General features: G+C 44.4%; 1 protein-coding gene across 1 annotated transcript in view; it reads right to left on the reverse strand.

Moving 5' to 3' along the window:
• Window positions 1-20,317, reverse strand: part of LOC132394568 (flotillin-1-like) — a 60,629-nt gene extending 40,312 nt beyond the window's left edge. The window contains exon 1 of the mRNA XM_059970866.1: window positions 20,163-20,317. The gene's annotated coding sequence lies outside the window, so the exon portion shown is untranslated. The remainder of the gene's footprint in view (window positions 1-20,162) is intronic.
• Window positions 20,318-20,895: the final 578 nt, after the last annotated feature.

The following is a 20,895-nucleotide window of genomic DNA, read 5'->3' on the forward strand; positions in this document are numbered from 1 at the left end:
GCAGCATCTTTGCAGATGAATAAACAAGTGACATTTCAGCCCAAGACCCTTCAACGGGACTGGAAGGTAAGGCAAAAGAAGCCGGAGTAAGAAGATGGGGAGAGGGGAAGGAGTACGGTGAGAACAGGTGAGGAGAAAGGTAGCTTTGTGGGGGAGTGGAGGGGGAGATGAAGTGCAAAGCTGTGAAGTGATATCTGGAAAAGAGGCAAAAGGCTGCAGAAGGAATGTGATCAGAGAGAGAAGGGACCTTGGGAGAACAGGAAGAAGGATGAGCCGTTCAGAAGGGGCAACAGGAGAACCAGGATGGGAAATGGGAAGATAGAGAAGAGACAGTGACAATGGGGAGAAATTACCAAAAATTAGAGAAATCAGGACGGAGGCTAACCCAGATGGAACATGAGGTGTAGCAATATTGAGGGATGCACTAACGCTCAGCGCAGCTGAGGCTTTGTGGGGTAGGACCACAGATGAGGGTCCTGCTGCTGCTGGACAGTGAGAGGTTGGGTCCTGTGGCATTGATGCATTGTTTGGGTATGAAACAGGAGTGGCTCAGATGTATTGTAAGAGAATGCATTGAATTGAATGGCAAGGAAAACATGGACAAATTATATTTCTTGTACACATTTTTATGAGTAATGTATATGCTTGAAAAAGAAAATGTGACTTCATCCACTTAAGTGCTTTCTGAAGTACAGTCACTAATTTAATTCAATGTTGGCACCACGCCACTGAACTTGAGGCATACTAGAATGGCACATGCAGTTAGGCATTGCTTTGCCTTCTTTGTTTTTAGCAGCTTGGGGTGGGGGGGGTTAGTGATAAGCTGGCTATGGATCACTGGAATAACTCCATGTCGTGTACTGGAATCAAGGTCCTGTGCTTCCTCTGCATTGTACTGGCCAGTCAGCCTAGAGCTGTACCCGATTGGAATCGCAGGCAGACTGAAGTGGTCAGGCTCCGTAGATCTACCACAACCTGGTCCCACCAGCCAAAGCCGAAAGCCATGCTGTTCCAGCTCAGGGCATTGAAGTTCCTAGTATCCTCCGTAAGGAGTTTGTAGATTCTCCCCGTGATCACATGGGTTTCTTTCGGAGCTCCGGTTCCTTCACACAGTCTAAAGATGTACCGGGTAGGCTAATTGTCTCATGAATGGGTTCGGGTTAACCTGGGTTGTCAGGGTTTGCTGGGCATCATGGCTCAAACAGCCTATTCTGTACTGTATCTCTAAATAAATAAATAATACTGTACCGCTTTCCAGCCTATAATGTTGTGGCAAACAAATTAAATTAGTAATTAAACACCTAACTAAACCTTCTGCCTACACAATGTCCATATGCCTCCACTCTTTGTATATCCATGTTCCCATCTAAAAGTCCCTTAAATGCCTCTAAAGTACTTGCCTTCACTACCACTCCTGGCAGCACACTGCAGGCATCCACTGTGTGTTAAAAGCTTGCCTACACATCTCCATGTACTTATCCCCTTCTTACTTTAAATGAATGCCCTCCAGTATTAGACGTTTCAACCCCAGGAAAAGAAACTGGCTGTCTACTGTGTCCCTCAGAGTCTTATAAAACTGTTCTTGAATCTGGTGGTGTGGGACTTCAGGTTTTTATATCTCCTATCTGTGAGAAGATGGCATGGCACGATGGTGGACTTCTTTGATGATAGACATTTGATTTCAGAAGGCAGTGCCTTGTGTAGCTAATTCTAATGCTGGCTAGGGATGTCCCCTGATGTATTGAGCTGAGCCAGTACTGTGCCAGGTGTTGTCAGTGCCATCACAACAGTCAATGTCTCAAAGTCAAACTAAATTTATTGTCAAAGTATGTATATGTCACGATATACTACCTCGGGATTCACTTTCTTGCAGACATTTACATGAAAATAAAGAAGTGTGATCTGCCAGCTAGTGGGGTAGTGGCACCCACACCAGACTTCAAGGCCAGTGGTCGCAGGTTCGAATTTGGCCGGCTCCTTGCACAATCTCCAACCGTGCTGGGTTGAGCATCTTAGCTAGCAACCTAGCAACTTAGCCTCATTAAAAAACAAACGAAAAAAAAATGGCAAGGGTGCCACCCACTGCACCAAAAGGCAGTTAGAGGAACAACGATAAAGATCTGCAATGGAACTTATGAAAAACTATGGATAACCTAAAACTGGCAAATCATGCAAATAATAGAAAAGTAAACATAAGAACATAAGAAATAGGAGCAGGAGTATGCCATCTGGCCCAACCAGCCTGCCCCGCCATTCAATAAGATCACGCCTGATCTGTCTGTAAACTCAGCTCCATCTACCTGCCTTTTCCCCATATCCCTTAATTCCCCTACTAAATCTATCTAACTGTATCTTAAGTATATTTAGTGAAAAAGCCTCAACTGCTTCCCTAGGCAGAAAATTCCACAGATTCACCACTCTTTGGAAAAAAGTTTCTCCTCATCTCCACCCTAAATCTTCTCCCCTAAATCTTGGGGCAATGTCCCCTAGTTCGAGTCTTACCTACCAATGGAAACAACTTTTCTACTTCTATCTTATCTACCCTTTTCAAAATTCTGTATGTTTCTACAAAATTCCCTCTCATTCTTCTGAATTCCAGAGATTAAGTCCCAGGCGACTCAATCCTCATAGGTTAACCCCCTTCATCCCTGGAATCAACCTGGTGAACCTCCTCTGCATTGCCTCCAAAGCCAGTATATTCTTCCTCAAGTATGGAGACCAGAACTGCACACAGTACTCCAGGTGCAGCTTCACCAGTACTCTGTACAGTTGCAGCATGACCTCCCCGCTCTTGAATTCAATCCCTCTAGCCTTCTTAATGTTCTAACAGCCTACCTGTTGTACCTACAAGCCAATTTATTGCCATTCATGAACAAGTACTCCCAAGTCCCTCTGCACAACAGCATGCTCCCATCTTTCACCATTTAAATAATAATCTGCTCTTCTATTATTCCTTCCAAAGTGGATGATCTCGCATTTACCAATATTGTATTCCATCTGCCAGACCTTGGCACACTCACTTAACTTATCTATATCCCTCTGCAGACTCTCCACATCCTCTGTACAATTTTCCACTCAGTTTAGTGTCATCAGCAAATTTTGCTACACTACACTCAGTCCCCTCTTCCAACTCATCGATGTAAATGGTAAACAGCTGCGGGCCCAGCACCGACTCCTGCGGCACCCCACTCACCACTGACCGCAAACCACAGAGAAATACCCATTTATACCAACTCTTTGCCTTCTATCGGTTAACCAATCCACTATCAATGCCAATACACTTCCTCCGACTCCATGCATCCATATCTTATCTATTAGTCTCTTGTGCAGCACCTGATCAAAAGCCTTCTGGAAATCCAAGTATACAACATCCACCTGTTCCCCTCTATCCACTGCACTCATTATGTCTTCAAAGAACTCCAGTAAGTTTGTCAAACAGGGCCTGCCTTTTCTGAACCCATGCTGCGTCTGTCTAATGGAACCACTCCTTTCTACATGTTTCACTATTTTCCTTAATGACAGTTTCAAGCATTTTCCCCGACTACAGATGCTAAGCTAACTGGCCTATAGTTGCCCATCGTTTGCCTACATCCTTCTTTAAACACATAATAACAAGAACATAAGCAGTACCATCCCTGAAAGTGAGGCTATAGGTTTGGAATCAGTTTAGAATAGTGGTGAGTGAAGTTATCCACACCAGTTCACGAGCCTGATCGTTGTAGGGCAAGAGCCAGTGATAATAAACCTGATTCTGATTACTGCTCCTGAACATTATGGTGTGGCACCTAAGAGCATTAGGGTGAGACTCTGGGCCAATTCCCATGCTGGGCAATGAATCAGGTCATTAAAATATAACCATCAAACTCAGATGTTCATCATTAAACTGGTAACCTGGGCAGGACAATGGTGCAGCTAGCAATGCCGCTGTCTCGCAGTGTCACAGACCCAGGTTAAATCCTAACCTCTGTCTGTGTTGAGTTAGTACGCACTCCCTGTGATTTCATGGGTTTCCTCCCACACCTCAAAGATGTGCAAGTTGGTAGGTTAATTGGACCTTATGAAATGCTCCTAATGAGGCAATGTTAAAGTACTTTTTGGGGTTAGCACATTCACAAAAACAACTCCAGCAACTGACTTCAGCTACAGATCTTCAGGATGGATTATTACATGTGGGTTGAATCTAAAATGCAGCTCTGAACAATGGGTTCCTAAGAACCATGAACCACAGTTAATTGGATTAAATGATTTTAATACTGATTTAAATTAACTATTTGTGTATCATTTGAGTGCGAAGAGGGAGGTGTGAATGTTCTGTGTATTTGGGTGTTGGTAGTGTGGGGGCGAAGAGGGAGGTGTGAAGATTGCGTATAGTTCAAAGGAAGCATTGTTTCAGCTTGTTCACAAACCTGCTTGTCCAGGTAGACGCATTGTTTCAGCTTGTTCCTGCCCCACTGAACTCATATCGGCATACTTCGACTGTTATATCTCCCCAATTCAGTCCCTTCCTACCTACATCATGACACTTCTCACGTTCTGGATCTTTTCAATGATTTTGTTCTCTGGTCCCCATAATAGTATTTTGGATGTCCAGTCCCTATACACTTCCATTCCCTACCAGGAAGACCTCAAAGCTCTCCATTTTTTTTCTGGGCACCAAACCCAACCAGTTCCCCTCTACCACCACTCTCCTCCATCTAGTGGAACTTGTCCTCTCTCTTAATAATTTGTCCTTTGTCTGCTCCCACTTCCTTCAAGCAAAAGGTGTAGCTATGAGCACTTGCACTGGTCCCAGCTATGCCTGCCTTTTTGTCACCTACGTGGAACAGTCTACATTCCAAGACTACTCTGGTGACTGCCCCGCACTTTTCGACAACTACATTGGCGCTGCTTCCTGAACTCATTGGCTTTATCCACTTTGCCTCCAACTTTCACCCTGCCCTCGAATTTATCTGGCCCATTTCCGACACCTCCCTCCCCTTTCTTGATCTTACTGTCTCTATCTCCAGAGACAGTTTATCCACCAATGTCTATTATAAATCTATGGACTCTCACAGATACCTGGACTATACCTAGTCCCACTCTGTTACTTGTTAAAATGCCACTTCCTTCTTTTAATTCCTCCATCTCTGTTGCATCTGCTCTTAGGATGAGGCTTTTCATTCTAGAACAAAGGAGATGTCTTCCTTTTTCAAAGAAAGAGGCTTCCTTCTTCCACTATCAATGCTGCCGTCAGCTGCATTTCTTCCATTTCATGCATGTCTGCTCTTATCCCATCCTCCCACCACTCTACCAGGGATAGGGTTCCCCTTGTCCTCACCTACCACTCCACCAGCCTCCACATCCGGCACATAATTCTCCAAAACTTCCGCCCACTCCAACAGGATCCTACCACCAGCACATCTTTCCCTCTTCCCTCCCCACTTTCTGCTTTCAGCAGGGATCACTCCCTATGTGACTCCCCTGTCCATTCACCTCTTCCCTCTGATCTCCCTCGTGGCGCTTACCCTTGCAACTGGAATTAATGCTACACCTCCTCCCTCACTACCATTCAGGGCCCTGAACAGTCCTTCCAGGTGAGGCAACACTTCACCTGTGAGTCTGCTGGTGTCATTTACTGTGTTTGGTGCTCCCAGTGTGGCCTCCTGTATATCAGTGAGACCCAACGTAGATTGGGAGACCGCTTTATCAAGCACCTATGTTCCGTCCGCCAGAAAAAGCAGGATCTCCCAGTGGCCACTCATTTTAATTCCACTTCCCATTCCCATATGTCCATCCATGACCTCCTCCTCTGTTGAGATGAGGCCACACTTAGGTTGGTGGAACACTTCAGCACGTTATATTCCATTTGGTAAGCCTCCAACCTGATGGCATGAACATTGATACTCAAACTTCCAGTAATGCCCCCCCCCCTTCACTATTTCCCATCCCTTTTCCCTCTCTCACCTTATCTCCTCGCCCGGCCATTGCCTCCGTCTGGTGCTCCTTCCCCTTTTTCTTTCTTCTATGGCCTTCTCTCTCTTTTACCAATGAACTTCCCAGCTCATTACTTCATCTCTTCCCATCCATGTTTCACCCATCACCTTGTTTCTCTGCCCTTTCACCTTTTAAATCTACTCCTCAACTTTATTCTCCAGTCCTGCTGAAGGGTTTCAGCCCGAAATGTCAACTGTACTGTTTTCCTAGATTCTGTCTGGCCTGCAGAGTTCCTCCAGCATTTTGTGTGTGTGTTGCTCTGATTTTCAGTATCTGCAGATTTTCTTGTTTGTGATTGTAAATATGGAATTGTCCTGAATTGTCCTTTAATATTTAGTGTATGAAATGGTGTGTAGCTTTGGGTCAAGCAGGCATTTTTCCTCCTGAAGGGGTCTCAATACAATGCCTACCTGTCTCATTTTGTCAAATTGAGAGACTGCTTCACATCTGCTCGTACTTCTCTCTAGCGACTTTGTTCATGAGGCAACTTGGCACCATCGCGGCTACATAATGCTTTACAGCGCCATGATCAGGGTTCAATTCCTACTGCTGTGTGTAAGTAGTTTGTCTCTTCTCCCTGTGATCACATGGGTTTCCTCCAGGTGTTCTTGCTGCACATTCCAAAGATGCATGATTAGGAAGGGTTAATAAATTGTGGCCCTGCTATGCTGCCGCCAGAAACCTGGTGATATTTGTGGACTGTGCTGGACTGACGCAAACGACACATTTCACTGTATGTTTTGATGTACATGACCAAATAACCACAATCTCTATCAGATGCAGAGGTGAATGGGAAATTCTGGGGGGGAAGGTGGGTGTTAATGAGAAAGTGAGGAAAATAAAATGGGATTAATGTAGAATTAGTGTAAATGGGCATTTGAGGTGGGTTGAAGGGCCTGTTCTAGTGTTGTGATTTCATGAGTCTATTGCTCTCAGTTAATCAGAGCAGGCCACAGGTGTACCAGGTTGTGACAGTATACCGGTGCAGCTTTTATCTCATCCCTGATGAAGGTTATCTTTACCTCAGAGACGATGCTAGGACAAGATTCAGAGAGAGAGATCAGAAGGGGATTTGCTAAGGGACGGATCCCTTGTGATACAAAGTCAAGAACCAGGGTGTGATATCATACAATAAGCAGTGAGCTGTTTGAAGAGAAATTTCTTATTCTGAGGACGGTGAACATTTGGAATTCTGACTCACAAAGAGCTGAGAATATTCAGTTCTGAGAAACTGAATCGCAGAACCGAAAGGCACAGGTAGGAAAAGAATGGCAGGCTTGAGGGGAAAGCCAGTCAAAGTCCAGGAAGCTGAAAAATTTCTACAGAGCCAGAAAATTCTGCTCCATCGAAGCAGAAGGTGAGGGAGATGAACTGAGGTGTCAGCTGTCTGCATTTCAAATGCCATGGGACTTGATTAAGTTCAGACACCAACTCAGGGGAAACCATGGTAAAGATTCAAATTAGCAGAATTCGTGACACTGGAGGATGCTACGTAATAGTCAGAACACTAGAAAAACAAGAGTGCTCATTATCATTGTGTGCCATGTTATATGATCACAGTCTTTCCATAACCATGACTGTTCTTCGCAAAGTTTTATACAGGAGTAGTTTGCTGTTGCCTTCTTCTGGGCAGTGTCTTTACAGGATGCGTGACCACACCCATTATCAATACTCTTCAGAAGTTGCATTGCATAAGTGGTCACATAATTAGGACTTGGGATATGCACCAAATGTTCTTATAACCATCTGCTCCCATGGCTTCACATGACTGGTGGGGAGGTGGGGGGTTGCTAAGCAGGTACTACATCTTGCCCAAGGTTGACCTGGAGGCTAATGGAGGGAAGGGAAGCAGCACCTTACACCTCCTTTGGTAGAGATGTATCTCCACTCCACCACGCACAAGAGTGATACACCGCGGACACAGACCCTTCAGCCCAACTTGTCCATACCGACCACAGTGCCCTAAACTAATCCTATCTGCCTGTGCCTGGCCTACATCCCTCTAAATATTTCCTATTCACGTACCTGTTCACGTATCTTAAATATATTACACCTGTCTCAACTACTTCCTCTGACACCATTCTTTGTGTGAGGAAGTTGCCCCTCAAGTCCTTTTGAACCCTTTCCCCTCTCACCTTAAACCTACACCCTCTATTTGTGATTTCCTTTCCCTGGGCTGAAGGGGCTGCACTATGCTCTGGTGTTCTATTGTATAACCTCAACACTGTTGTAATTCACTGATCTTTATAGACAGTGTATTTATCCTGTCTGTGCCCTTATACACCTCTATAACTTCACCCCTCAGTCTCCTATGCTCTAATGTCTATGACCTAGCCAGCACAGGCTGGAGAACGACCACTTCAACGATAGGCATCGGCATATTTGCTCTCTCTGGAGAACAGACCGGATCCACTCTAAACTGCTGCAGGAAATGCATGTCCACATTTAAGTGGAGCAGTACTCAGGCCCTTGAGTCCTGGAAACATTCTCATAGATCTTCTTAGCACTCTTTCCAGCTTAGTGACATTTTTCCAAAAACAAGGTAAACAAAAGTGCACGCAATACCCCAGGTGTGACCCCATCAACATCTTGCACAATTGCAATATAGCATCCCAACTTGTATACCCAGTGCCCTGACTGACAAACAGGGGATGGGGTGCAAGAGTGCAGAGATGTAGATGGCAAAATTGGTAAATTATTTTATTATCGTCATGTGTATTGAGGTGTCATTAAAAAAAATTGTTATGCATACTGCTAATACATTGAATTACACTGAGGTAATACAAGGCAAAACAGTAACAGGATGCAGTATAGAAGATTATATCACAATACTGGCCATTCAGCCCATGATTTTGTGTCAACCTTTTAACCTACTCTAAAATCAATCCAATCCTTTTCTCCTACATGGTCCTCCATCTTTCCATCATCCATGCACCTATCGAAAAGCTTCTTAAATGCTCCTAATCTACCTGCCTCTACCACCACTCCTGGCAGGGTGATTGCACACACCCACCTTTGTGTGTGTAAAAAACTTACCACAGATATCCTGCCTGAACTTCCCTCCAAACACCTTAAGTTATGTCTCTTTGAATTAGTCATTTTCACCCTAGGAATAAAGTTTCTGACCGTCCACTCGATCTAATACCCTTAAAGTGTTAGTTACAGAGGAAGCACTATGCAGGTAGGTAGTAACGTACAGGATGTTAACGGGGTAGATTGAGAGGTAGATCCATCTCACCATCCAACAGGAGTCAATTACTTCTGAAAAGGGCAATTTACACTTCTTTCACAATCCTTTCTCACAATGACTCCACTTGAGTCATTGTCACACTGGAGAGTTTGGAGATTCCGATGATGTGGTGATCATACCACGCGACATGGTATGAACAGCCCAGATGCCTGAATCAAATGACATGTGGTATTTTCTGGGTCAGTGCAACACTGAGCTGAATCAGGGGACCTCTGCCACAGCATCAGCCAAGTCAGCAGCTTGATCACGTAACAGATGGGCTTTAACGTTGGGGATATTAAACAGTTGGATTTTCCAAATCAGTCAGGCGTTGCTTTCACAACACTTTTCCGCTTCCTTGATGAACTGACCACACAAAACCATGCATTGTTGCCTGCATTCCTAACGGAAAGTTGCTCAACAGCCACACAACATTTCAATACAGTAACGACTCAGAGAAACAGAATGCTATTTCAACAGAGTCACAGCTTGGCATTTGTCCAGGCTCCACAACACTCCCAATAGGCACTTTGCAGCAACTATTTCCCATTATTAACTGGTGCATAGAATGCAAGACTAGGAAGTTATGGTACAACTCTATAAAATATCAGTTAGACCGCAATGAAAGCACACAGTTCCGTTACTCCACGACAGGAAGTACGTGATTACACTCTAGAAGATGCAGAGGAGAGTCATCAGGAGAGGACTGAGACCTGATCAAGGTATACATGAGGGGCAGAGATGGTAAGAGGTTTAACAAGACTGTCTAAAGCCAGAGGACAAAGGCTAAAGGTAAGGAGTAGGAGATTTAAGATCAGGATCAGGATTACAAGTGCATTTAAGGAAACGGGGTTTTAAACTCCCAATACTGAAGATCTTACTGGCAAACATACAATCTCTGGTGAATAAAATTAACAATCTCAGAGCCAAGGTGCAAAATCAGAGGAACACTGGACCATGTGTCTCCTTTGTTGTACAGAATCCTGGTCAACCCCTTCCACACCAGATGCAGCGATTCAGATTGATGGGTTGACTATACACCATCAGGATAGATCTATACAGTCTATACAGCGCACCCTAAAGCCTTCACTATCATTTTGGGAGATTTTAACCAGGCCAGTCTGAAAAAGATCACTAAGCAATTACCATTAACAGATCTCTTGCAATATCAAAGGAAACTACACTGGACCATTGCTGCACCACCAGCAAGAATGCCTACCATGCTATTCCACGCCCTCACTTCGGGAAGTCTGATCACCGAGCAGTACTTCTACTCCCAGAGTATAGGCAGAGACTGAAGACTACAGCACCAATAGTGAGGATCAAGAAGGTATAGTCAAGGGAAGCCTACAGGACTGCTTTGAATTGGTAGACCAGAATGTATTCAGGAATTCATTAAAACCTGTGTGGGTGAATGTGTGCCTACAAAGACTTACTGTACATTTACAAACCAAAAATCATGAATGACCCAGGAGGTATATCGTCTGCTGAAGGCTAGATCTGTGGCATTCGAGTCTGGCAACTCAGGTCAGTACCAGAAAACCAGGTATGATTTGTGGAGGACTATTTCAAGGGCGAAGAGACAATTTCGAATGAGGTTGGAGGCGATATCAGATGCACGGCACCTCTAGCAGTGACTGCAAGACATTATTTCCTACAAAGTGAAACCCAATAACAAGAATGACAGCAATGCTTCACTACCAGATGAACTCAGCATCTTCTATGTGCATTTTGAAAGGGAGAACACAACTACGGCTGTGAAGATCCCTGCTGCACTTGATGACTCTGTGATCTCTGTCTCAGAGGCCGATGTTGGACTGTCTTTAAAGAGAGTGAATCCTCATAAAGCAGAAGGTCCCGATGGAGTACCTGGTAAGGATCTGAAAACCTATGTCAGCCAAGTAGCGGGAGTATTCAAGGACATTTTCAACCTCTCACTGCTATGGACAGAGGCTCCCACTTGCTTCAAAAAGGCAACAATTATACCAGTGCCAAAGAAGAACAATGTGGGCTGCCTTAATGACTATCACCCAGTAGCATTCACATCGACAGTGATGAAATGCTTTGAGAGGTTCGTTATGACTGGACTGAACTCCTGCCTCAGCAAGGACCTGGACCCATTACAATTTACCTATTGCCACAATAGGACAATGGCAGACACAATCTCAATGGCTCTCCACACGGCTTTAGACCACCTGGACAACATATGTCAGGATGTTTTTCATTGACTATAGTTCAGCATTTAATACCATCATTCCCACAATCCTGACTGAGAAGTTGCAGAACCTGGGCCTCTGTCCCTCCGCCACTGGATCCTCGACTTCCTAACCAGAAGACCACAGACTGTCCGGATTGGTGATAACACTTCAGGGATGTGTGCTTAGCCCACTGCTCTACTCTCTATATTCACATAACTGTGTGACGAGGCATAGCTTAAATACCATCTATAAATTTGCTGATGTTATACCATTGTTTGAAAAGAGGATGCTGTCCAAGTTGCATGCCATCTTGGACAATATGTCCTATCCACTCCATAATGTACTGGTCAGGCAAAGGAGTACATTCAGCCAGAGACTCATTCCACCGAGATGCAACACTGAGCAGCATAGGAAGACATTCCTGCCTATGGCCATCAAACTTTACAACTCCTCTCTCGGAGTGTCAGACACCCTGAGCCAATAGGCTGGTCCTGGACTTATTTCCACTTGGCTTTATTTACTCATTATTATTAATTATTTGTGGTTTTATATTGCTATATTTCTACACTATTCTTGGTTGGTACAGCTGTAACGAAACCCAATTTCCCTCGGGATCAATAAAGTATGTCTGTCTGTCTGTCATTGTTGGCAGAATCTCAGATGGAGATGAGAGGGTGTACAGGAGTGAGATATGCCAACTAGTGGGGTGGTGTCGCAGCAACAACCTGGCACTCAACGACAGTAAGACAAAAGAGCTGTTTGTGGACTACAGGGAGGATAAGATGAAGGAACACATACCAATCCTCATAGAGGGATCAGAAGTGGAGAGAGTGAGCAGCTTCAAGTTCCTGGGTGTCAAGATCTCTGAGGATCTAACCTGGTCCCAACATATCGATGTAGTCATAAAGAAGGCAAGACAGTGGCTATACTTTATTAGGAGTTTGAAGAGATTTGGCATGTCAACAAATACACTCAAAAACTTCTCTAGTTGTACCGTGGAGAGCATTCTGACAGGCTGCATCACTGTCTGGTACAGAGGGGCCGAAAGACCAAAAGAAGCTGCAGAAGGTTGTAAATCTAGTCAGGTCCATCTTGGGTACGAGCCTACAAAGTACCCAGGACGTCTTTTGGGAGCAGTGTCTCAGAAAGGCAGCGTCCATTATTAAGGACCTCCAGCACCCAGGGCATGCCCTTTTCTCACTATTACCATCAGATAGGAGATACAGAAGCCTGAAGGTACACACTCAGTGATTCAGGAACAGCTTCTTCCCCCGCCATCCTATTCCTAAATGGACATTGAAGCTTTGGACACTAACTCACTTTTTTAATATACAGTAGTTTTTCTGCTTTTGCACATTTTTTTAAAATCTATTCAATATATCCAGGTGATTTACTTGTTTATTCATTATTATTTTTCTCTCTCTGCTAGATTATGTACTGCATTGAACTGCTGCTGCTAAATTAATAAGTTTTACGTCACATGCCAGTGATAATAAACTTCATTCTGATTCTGAAAACAAAAACAAGGGACACAAAAACGACTCCTAGAATATTGGGAAACTAAAGGTGCAGGGCAAGTAAGGCAGTAAAAAAATATTATCAGAGAATTATCGCTAGAGAAGTTAATGAGCTGGAAATCAGGTAACTCCCAATGATCCATGTCCCAAACTTTTCAGGAGCTGGCTGTGGATTTAGTGGGTGCTCTGCTTATCACCTCCCCAACCTTTGTGGATCCTGGAACAATTCCTGCACACTGGAGAGCGGCAGATGCAGGCCCAGTGGGTAAGAAAGGATGGAGATACAGAGAGAAAACAGCCGGCGTCAGAAAAAGATGGATTCACCTATTAAGGAATTATCAAGACATTTGGAAAGGATTATGATTCAGCAGTCAACCTCAATTTGTGAAAAGGAATCATGTTTGTTTGTTGGCGTTCTTTGACGATGCATCTAGTAGAGAAAAGGAGGAAACCAGAGAATGTGGCAGTAAAACAACACACACAAAATGCTGGTGGAAGACAGCAGGCCAGGCAGCATCTATAGGGAGAAGCACTGTCGACGTTTCGGGCCGAGACCCTTCGTCAGGACGTGGTGTACATAGCTTATTAAAAGGCTTTTGAAATTGTCCCTGACAAGTTGATGAACGAAGTTAGAGTATGTGAAATTCTATTTGTTGTAAAACTATGTTTAATTTATGTCTGTGTTTTGCTTATGAATGCTGCTTATTTGACGCTGTGTGCTCGGATGCTGCTGCAAGTAAGATTTTCATTGCACCTGTGCACACACGGACATATGCAGTAAACTCCAATTTGACTGATCCTTTTTTCCCCTCCTCAGCCCCATTCCCCATAAACTTCAATGCTGTGTCCAATGAAAAACATATCAAGTTCTATCTTAAATACACCCAACGACCTGGCCTTCACAGCTGCTGGTGGTAATAACTTCCACAGATTTACCACCCTTTGGCTAAAGAAATTTCTCACCAACTCAATTTTAAATGGATGCCCCTCTATCCTGAGGCAGTGCCCCCTTGTCTCAGACTCCCCCACCATGGGAAACATCCTTTCCACATCAATTCTGTCTAGGTCTTTCAACATTCAAAAGGTTACAATGAGATCCCCCTCATCTTTCTAAATTCCATTGAGTAGACCCCGAGTCATCTAACTTTCCTTGTTCCTGGAACCCTTGCTTTCTGGAATCTCCTCTGAACCCTCTCCAATGCCAGCACACCTTTTCTCAGATGAGCCCAAAACTGTTGACAATACTCACAGTGAAGCCTTATAAAGCCTCAGTGTCACATCCTTGTTCTTGTATTCTAGACCTCTTAAAATGAATGCTAACATGCAGATGCCTTCTTCACTGCCGACTCTACTTGCAAGTTAACCTTCACGATGTTCTGCACAATGATTCCCAAGTCCCTTTGAATCTCAGATTTTTGGATTTCCTCCCCGTTTAGAAAATAGTCCGCACATCTATTTCTACCAGCAAAGTGTATGACCATGCATTTCCCAACACTGTATTTCATTTGCCACTCTCTTGCCCATTCTCCTAATCTAAGTACTTCTGCACCCTACCCATTTCCTCAACGCTACTTGCTCCTCCACCAATCTCCATATCATCTGCCAACTTGGCAACGAAGCAATCTATTCCATCATCTAATTCAACACATGCTTATGTGAGAATGCTGTTCTTGGACTACAGTTCAGCATTCAAAACCATAATTCTCTCCAGGCTCGACAATCAGCTTAGAGATCTTGGCCATCACCCTTCCTTGAGTAGCTGGATATTGGACTTCCTGTCAGATCGCTGGCAGGTGGTAAGAGTGGGCTCCCTCATCTCTGCCCCTCTGACTCTTAACACGGGTGCCCCTCAGCGCTGTATACTAAGCCACCTCTTTTACTCTCCTTATATGCATGACACTGTCTCCACCCACAGCTCCAATCTGCTAGTTGAACTTTCTGATGACACTATATGGATTGGCCTGATCTCAAATAATAACGAGGCAGTCTACAGAGAAGAATTCATCACACTGACACAGTGGTGTCAAGAAAATAACCTCTCCCTCAATGTCGTAAAAACAAAGGAGCTCATTGTGGGTTACAGGAGGAATGGAGACAGGCAAACCCCTATTAACATCAATAGATCTGGGGTTAAGAAGGTGAACAATTTTAAGTTCCTCGGCATAAACATCACTGAAAATCTCACATGGTCTGTACATACCAACTGTGTGGTGAAAAAGGCACAACAGCGCCTCTTTCACCTCAGATGGCTGAAGAAGTTTGGTATGGGCCCCAAAATCCTAAGAACTTTCCATAGGGGCACAATTGAGAGCCTCCTGACTGGCTGTATCACTGCCTGGTATGGGAACTGTACCTCCCTCAATCGCAGGACTCTGCAGAGAGTGGTGAGGACAGCCCAGCGCATCAGTAGATGCGAACACCCACTACTTGGGACATTTACCAAGACAGGTATGTAAAAAAGGCCTGAAGGATCATTGGGGACCTGAGTCACCCTAACCACAAATTGTTCCAGCAGCTACCATCTGGGAAATGGTACCGCAGCATAAAAACCAGGACCAATAGGCTCCGGAACAGCTTCTTCCAACAGGCCATCAGACTGCTTAATTCATGCTGACAAAACTGTATTTCTATGTTAAACTCACTGTAAATTGCACATTGCACATTTAGACGGAGACATAAAGATTTTTACTCCTCAGGTATATGAAGGATGTAAGTAATAAAGTCAGTTCAATTCAATCTGGCACACATCGAAGCTTTTAAAACCCTACAGAGAGCAACTAAAAGAATCATTTGGAGGGAAAAATTGAAATATGAAAGCAAGTTAGCAAACAATATCAAAGTGGACAGTAAAAGCTTTTTCAAGTATGTAAAAAAAAAAGAGAGCGATGAGAGTGGATATACGACTGCTAGAAAATGAAGCTGGAGAAATAATAATAATAACGGGAGTCAAGGAGATGGCAGATGAACTAAATGAGTATTTTGCCATTTGAGTATTTCTTTGATTTTGGAATACATCTATCCTGCACCTTCCTCATTTCTCCTAGAAAGTCACTCCATTTCTGCTCTGCTGACATCCCTGCTACCAGCTCCATTCAATTTACTGTGGCCAACTCCCCTCTCATACCACTGTAATTTCCTTTACTCCACTGAAATACTGCTATGTCCCTGTTCACAAGAGTTCCCACTGTGGACAGTTTGGTCATCCTGCAGTCAAGATTTGATAAGGGTAGCAATGATCTTTTTGAACACACCCTTACATCAGCGTACTTCCTCTACAAGGGGAACTACGACTAAAAAACAGATGTAGAGGCCATGGGATCGCCCTCATCGCCAGCTATTGCTAGTTTCAACATGGAGGGCTTTGAGTTCATCACCCTTATGCCTCAAATGCTTCTTCAGATACATCAATGACACCTTCGTAGTGTGGCCTCATGGACTTCAAGCACTGCAATTGCTCCACAACCATCTGAGTAGCATACATCCAAGCATTCAACTTACAATGCAGATGGAGAAAATGGATGCCTCCCATTCCTGGATATTCTAATACAATAGAAATCAGGTAGTAGCCTCGGGCATGGCGGAAACACACTCACACAGGTTTATACCTCAACAATAGCAGTCACCATCACACCTCCCAAAAAAGAACGGTTCTTTCTACTTTGATTAACTGTGTGAAAACTATGTTCGACCCAGAGAATCTCCACAAGGAAATAGGACAATTACACATGACTTTCCTACAGAATGGCTACAGGCTGAAGGAAATCAACCAGTCCCTTAAAAAGGCTGACAGAAAAACTAGGAAACCTAACAACAGAGAATAACCAATTGCTATCAACTGTCTTCCCTATATTTCACTGGAAGGATCGGTAGGATCCTGAAGAAATATCAACATTAATACCATCCACAAACATGTAAGGAAGCTCAAATTACAGATTATGTGGGAAAGATGACCTGGAACTCAGGACAGCTGTCGTTTACATGACTCCCTGTGAATGCAGAGCAGTGTCTATCATCCAGATGGGACACACAATGGAAACCCCTATCAAGGAGCACAGGAGGTGTATCTGTCTGGGTTAACCGGAGAAATAGGGAGTAGCAGAACATTGCTTTCTGAAGGAAGCCATTGAAATAAAGCTAGAGGAAAAGAAGTTTCACAAAGACAAAGGTCTGGCTCTAAGTATGAACTGGAATTTGATTGTAAACAAGGTGGGATAGTGGATACCTGATTGGATGAGGTCGAACCAATCAGGAGGGACAGATGGCAGGGGTTTAAATACCACCAGACTAGACATGCCCAGTCATCATCCCTGATGAAGATGGCAGAGTTTGTCATTAAAACCTCAGTTAAAATCAATACCTTTACCAGGCTGGAAGCCCAAGAAGAGTTTACAAGTTATGGGTTTAAGATGAAAAGTGAAATGTTTAGGGGATCATAAATAGGTACTTCTTCATTCAAGAGGGTGGTCAGAGTGTGGAACGAGCTGCCAGCAAAAGTGGTGAATGCAGGTTCAATTTCAACATTTAAGATGAATGGGAGGTGTACAGAGGGCTATGGTCCGGGTGCATGGCAATGGAACTAGGCAGATGAATAGAGTGGCACAGACTAGATAGGCCAAAGGACCTGTTTCTATCTGTAGTGTTCTATGACTATGGCTTTCTAAGATGTCCCTGAAATTGTAGTATGTAGGTGATATAGACACACAACAGACTGCTGATTCTGAAATCTAAAGTAAAATGAGTGACTGGGCAAATGATATTTTATTGCATGAGAATTTGAATGTAAGAGTAAAGATGCTTTCATGCAATTTGAGGGCTTTAGTAAAGCCACAACCTAGCGTACTGGGTACACTTTGGTCTCCTTACCTGAACGAGATATGCTCATTGCAGAAAGAGAGTCCTTCTTGTTCACCGCATGTGGGAAACCGAGTAGGCTGAGCTTGCATTCGCTAGAGTTTACAAGAATAGAGGTGACCTCAATGAGGTTTTGCAGGGAGGATGTTACTCCTGGCTGTGGAGTCATGGTCTCAGAACAACGGGCTGGCCACTTAGGGCCGAAATGAGGAAATGTGTCCTTCATGCAATGGCAGGGCGTCTTTGGAAATTGTTATCTTGGAGGATTGTGGAGACTGAGTTAGTCAGAAAGAGATGTTGATAGATTGCTGCATTTTAAAAGGATCCAGAGAAAGGCAGGCAAATAATATTTGAGGTACGTAGATGAACCATGACTTTGATAAATGGTGCAGCAGGCTGAAGGAGCTGGACGTTCTGCTCTTTCTTATGCTTGTAAAAGCAGAATGAATTCCACAGCCATGATCCACAGGTAGGGAGGTCAGGACTGGAGAAGGGGGTTCATAGAGTAATATAGCGAAACAGGCCCTTCAGCCCAACTCGTCCGTGCCATCTATGGTGTCCATCATATGATTCCCATTTCCCAATGTTTGACATACCCCTCTTCCCTGTGTAGTTATCTAAATGTCTTTTAAATGTTGCTACTATCCCTCAATCCCTTTTTCTGGCACATCATTCAATACGCACTCTGCATGAGGAAGTTTTCCCTGCAACTCCCTTTGCCCTCTCACTTCAAACCTATGCCCACTAGCTTTTTGTTCCCCCCTCCTTGGGAATAAGATGATGTGTTCACCCTGTCTATTCCCCCTCATGATGTTATAGTTGTATGGCCAAAAGACGTTACAGAGTTGAGGGGGTGGTGAAAGCTCAGGAAATGGTGGTGAAATCAGTGAACTCAAAAACTTCTACAAATGTACTGTGTAGAGCATTCTGCATCACTGTCTGGTTTGGGGGTGGGGCAACTGCACAAGATCAAAGTAGGTTGCAGAAAGTTGTAAAATTAGTCAGTTCCATCATGGGTACCAGCTTCCGTAGTATCCAAGATGCCTCAGGAAGGCAGCGTCTATCATTAAGGGCCCCTATCATACAGGACATGGTCTCTTCTCATTGTTACTGTCAAGAAGGAGGTGCAGAAGCCTGAATGCACACACTCAGCGATTCAGGAACAGCTTCTTCCCCTCTGCCATCCGATTTCTAAATGGACATTGAACCCACAACACTACCTTACTGCTTTTTATTTCTGTTTTTGCACTGTTTATTTTACTTAATAGAAATCCTTACAGTAATTCAGCTTTTCTCTTTATATTTATCAGATATTGCTTTGTAAAGTTAACAAATTTCACAACAGAAACTGGCGATATTAAACCTGATTCTCTGATTCTAATTCTAAAAGCAAGATGAAAGTTTTAAAACAGACAGCCTGTCAATGCAGCCTCGGGAGCAGGTAAGAGGCAGATTAATGGGATTGCAGAAGTTAGTATTTTAAAAAGTGTCATGCAACTGGATGAGGTTACACGTTGTGCAAAGTGAATTTCCGCTGGAAGAGATCCAGAAAGGTGGATAGGGGCTGCAGGATCTGAGAGCTTGGCAATAGGGGAAGAACGTTGGGAACTAGAACTAGATTACAAAAGCAGAAGATGACAGTCTGGGCAATGAGGAAATTCTCATCAACAATAACCACTACACGAACTCTCCCCCAACTCTTAATGTATCTTCCTCTCCCAAGAACCTGCATTGTGGAGGCTGCAGGAGGTGGAAATCACAGCACAACACTCCCTTCCAGAGCCTTTCGTGACAAACGGTGAACACAAGTGTTTTTTCTGAACCCAACCTCCCCAAAGGCACTTAACAGTGATCCCACTCTCCTTGAGGATTTTGAATGCTGATCCCACCCTAACAAGGAGTTTAAATAATGATCCTAATCCCTCCTCAAGAAATTTAAATATTGATCCCACCCCCTTTAGAAATTTAAACACTGACCCATCCCTCAGGCTGCTTCCACCCTCCTGAAGGATTAAATGCTGATCACGCCCTCTCAAAACGATAAAACACTGCTAACCCCTCCCCAAAGGGCATTGAACATGGGCCCCACTCTCTCTAAGAAGTTTAAATGCGGATCTCAACCCCGTCAGGCAGTTTAAACACTGATTCTACACCTTGACGGATTCCCCCTCCCCGCAAGGGGATTAAACATTGATCACTCCTCCCCACAACGGGATTGAACATTGATCCCATCTCAATCGAGCAACTGCCTTCGGGGCCCTGAGTCTCCCTCTCTGGCAGACCCTGACGTTCCTCCGGCAACTGCCGGCTCTGTCCGCGGTGTAAACTGCCGACACCGACCAGATGTCTCGGGTTGTCTGGAGGGGAAGCCAGACCTGACTCTCCCGCACTCACCTCGTCCACGCCGTTGCTCCCTGCGACCGTCAGAGAGCTTATTTACCTTCGGCCCAAGGCTGACACACCCGCGCCCAGATACAAACAGCTCCGCCCCGGCCAGGAAGACGAGCATACACCAAGGCCTGGGCACAAATCAGTAACAGCGCTGCCCCCGGCTGGGAGGGCTAACACAACCCAGGTCTGGGCACAGCGACAACCCGGCTGGGAGGGCTGATATACAGTACACAGGAGCCTGGGCTCCCTACAGCGCTGCTTCTGGACTGGAGGACTGACACACAACCGAGATCCCAGGCGCCATCCCAGCCGGGAGAACGGAAAACTCCCGGACTTTGTACCGACCGTGCACAGCGCTACCCCTGGCTGGGAAGACTGACATACACCCGGGCCTTATGTCAATCTGGCGCAGGTTAGACATCGCCCGCTGACCGGGAGGGGTATCATAACAGAAAATAAAGTAGTCAAAAGAGACTTCAAATGCTGGAAATCGTCCATTTTTTCGATCCACAGATGTTGTCTGACCCGCTATTCCTCCGTCTTTTTGTGTGTTGATTAAAATCAAACTTTCCCGCTGTTCTACTCTCCTGCTCCTGAGTAGCTGAAAAAAATTAAACAAAAATAAACTTTATTCAAAATTATATAGTTATAACATCAAACCGTGCGATGCCTTTTCATTCTTTATATTCATACTGTTCAACCACAGATTTCTCTGCTTCTCTAGCACAGGGAGACC

Source organism: Hypanus sabinus, chromosome 5 (assembly GCF_030144855.1).
Source record: "Hypanus sabinus isolate sHypSab1 chromosome 5, sHypSab1.hap1, whole genome shotgun sequence".
NCBI classification, from domain to species: Eukaryota; Metazoa; Chordata; class Chondrichthyes; order Myliobatiformes; family Dasyatidae; genus Hypanus; species Hypanus sabinus.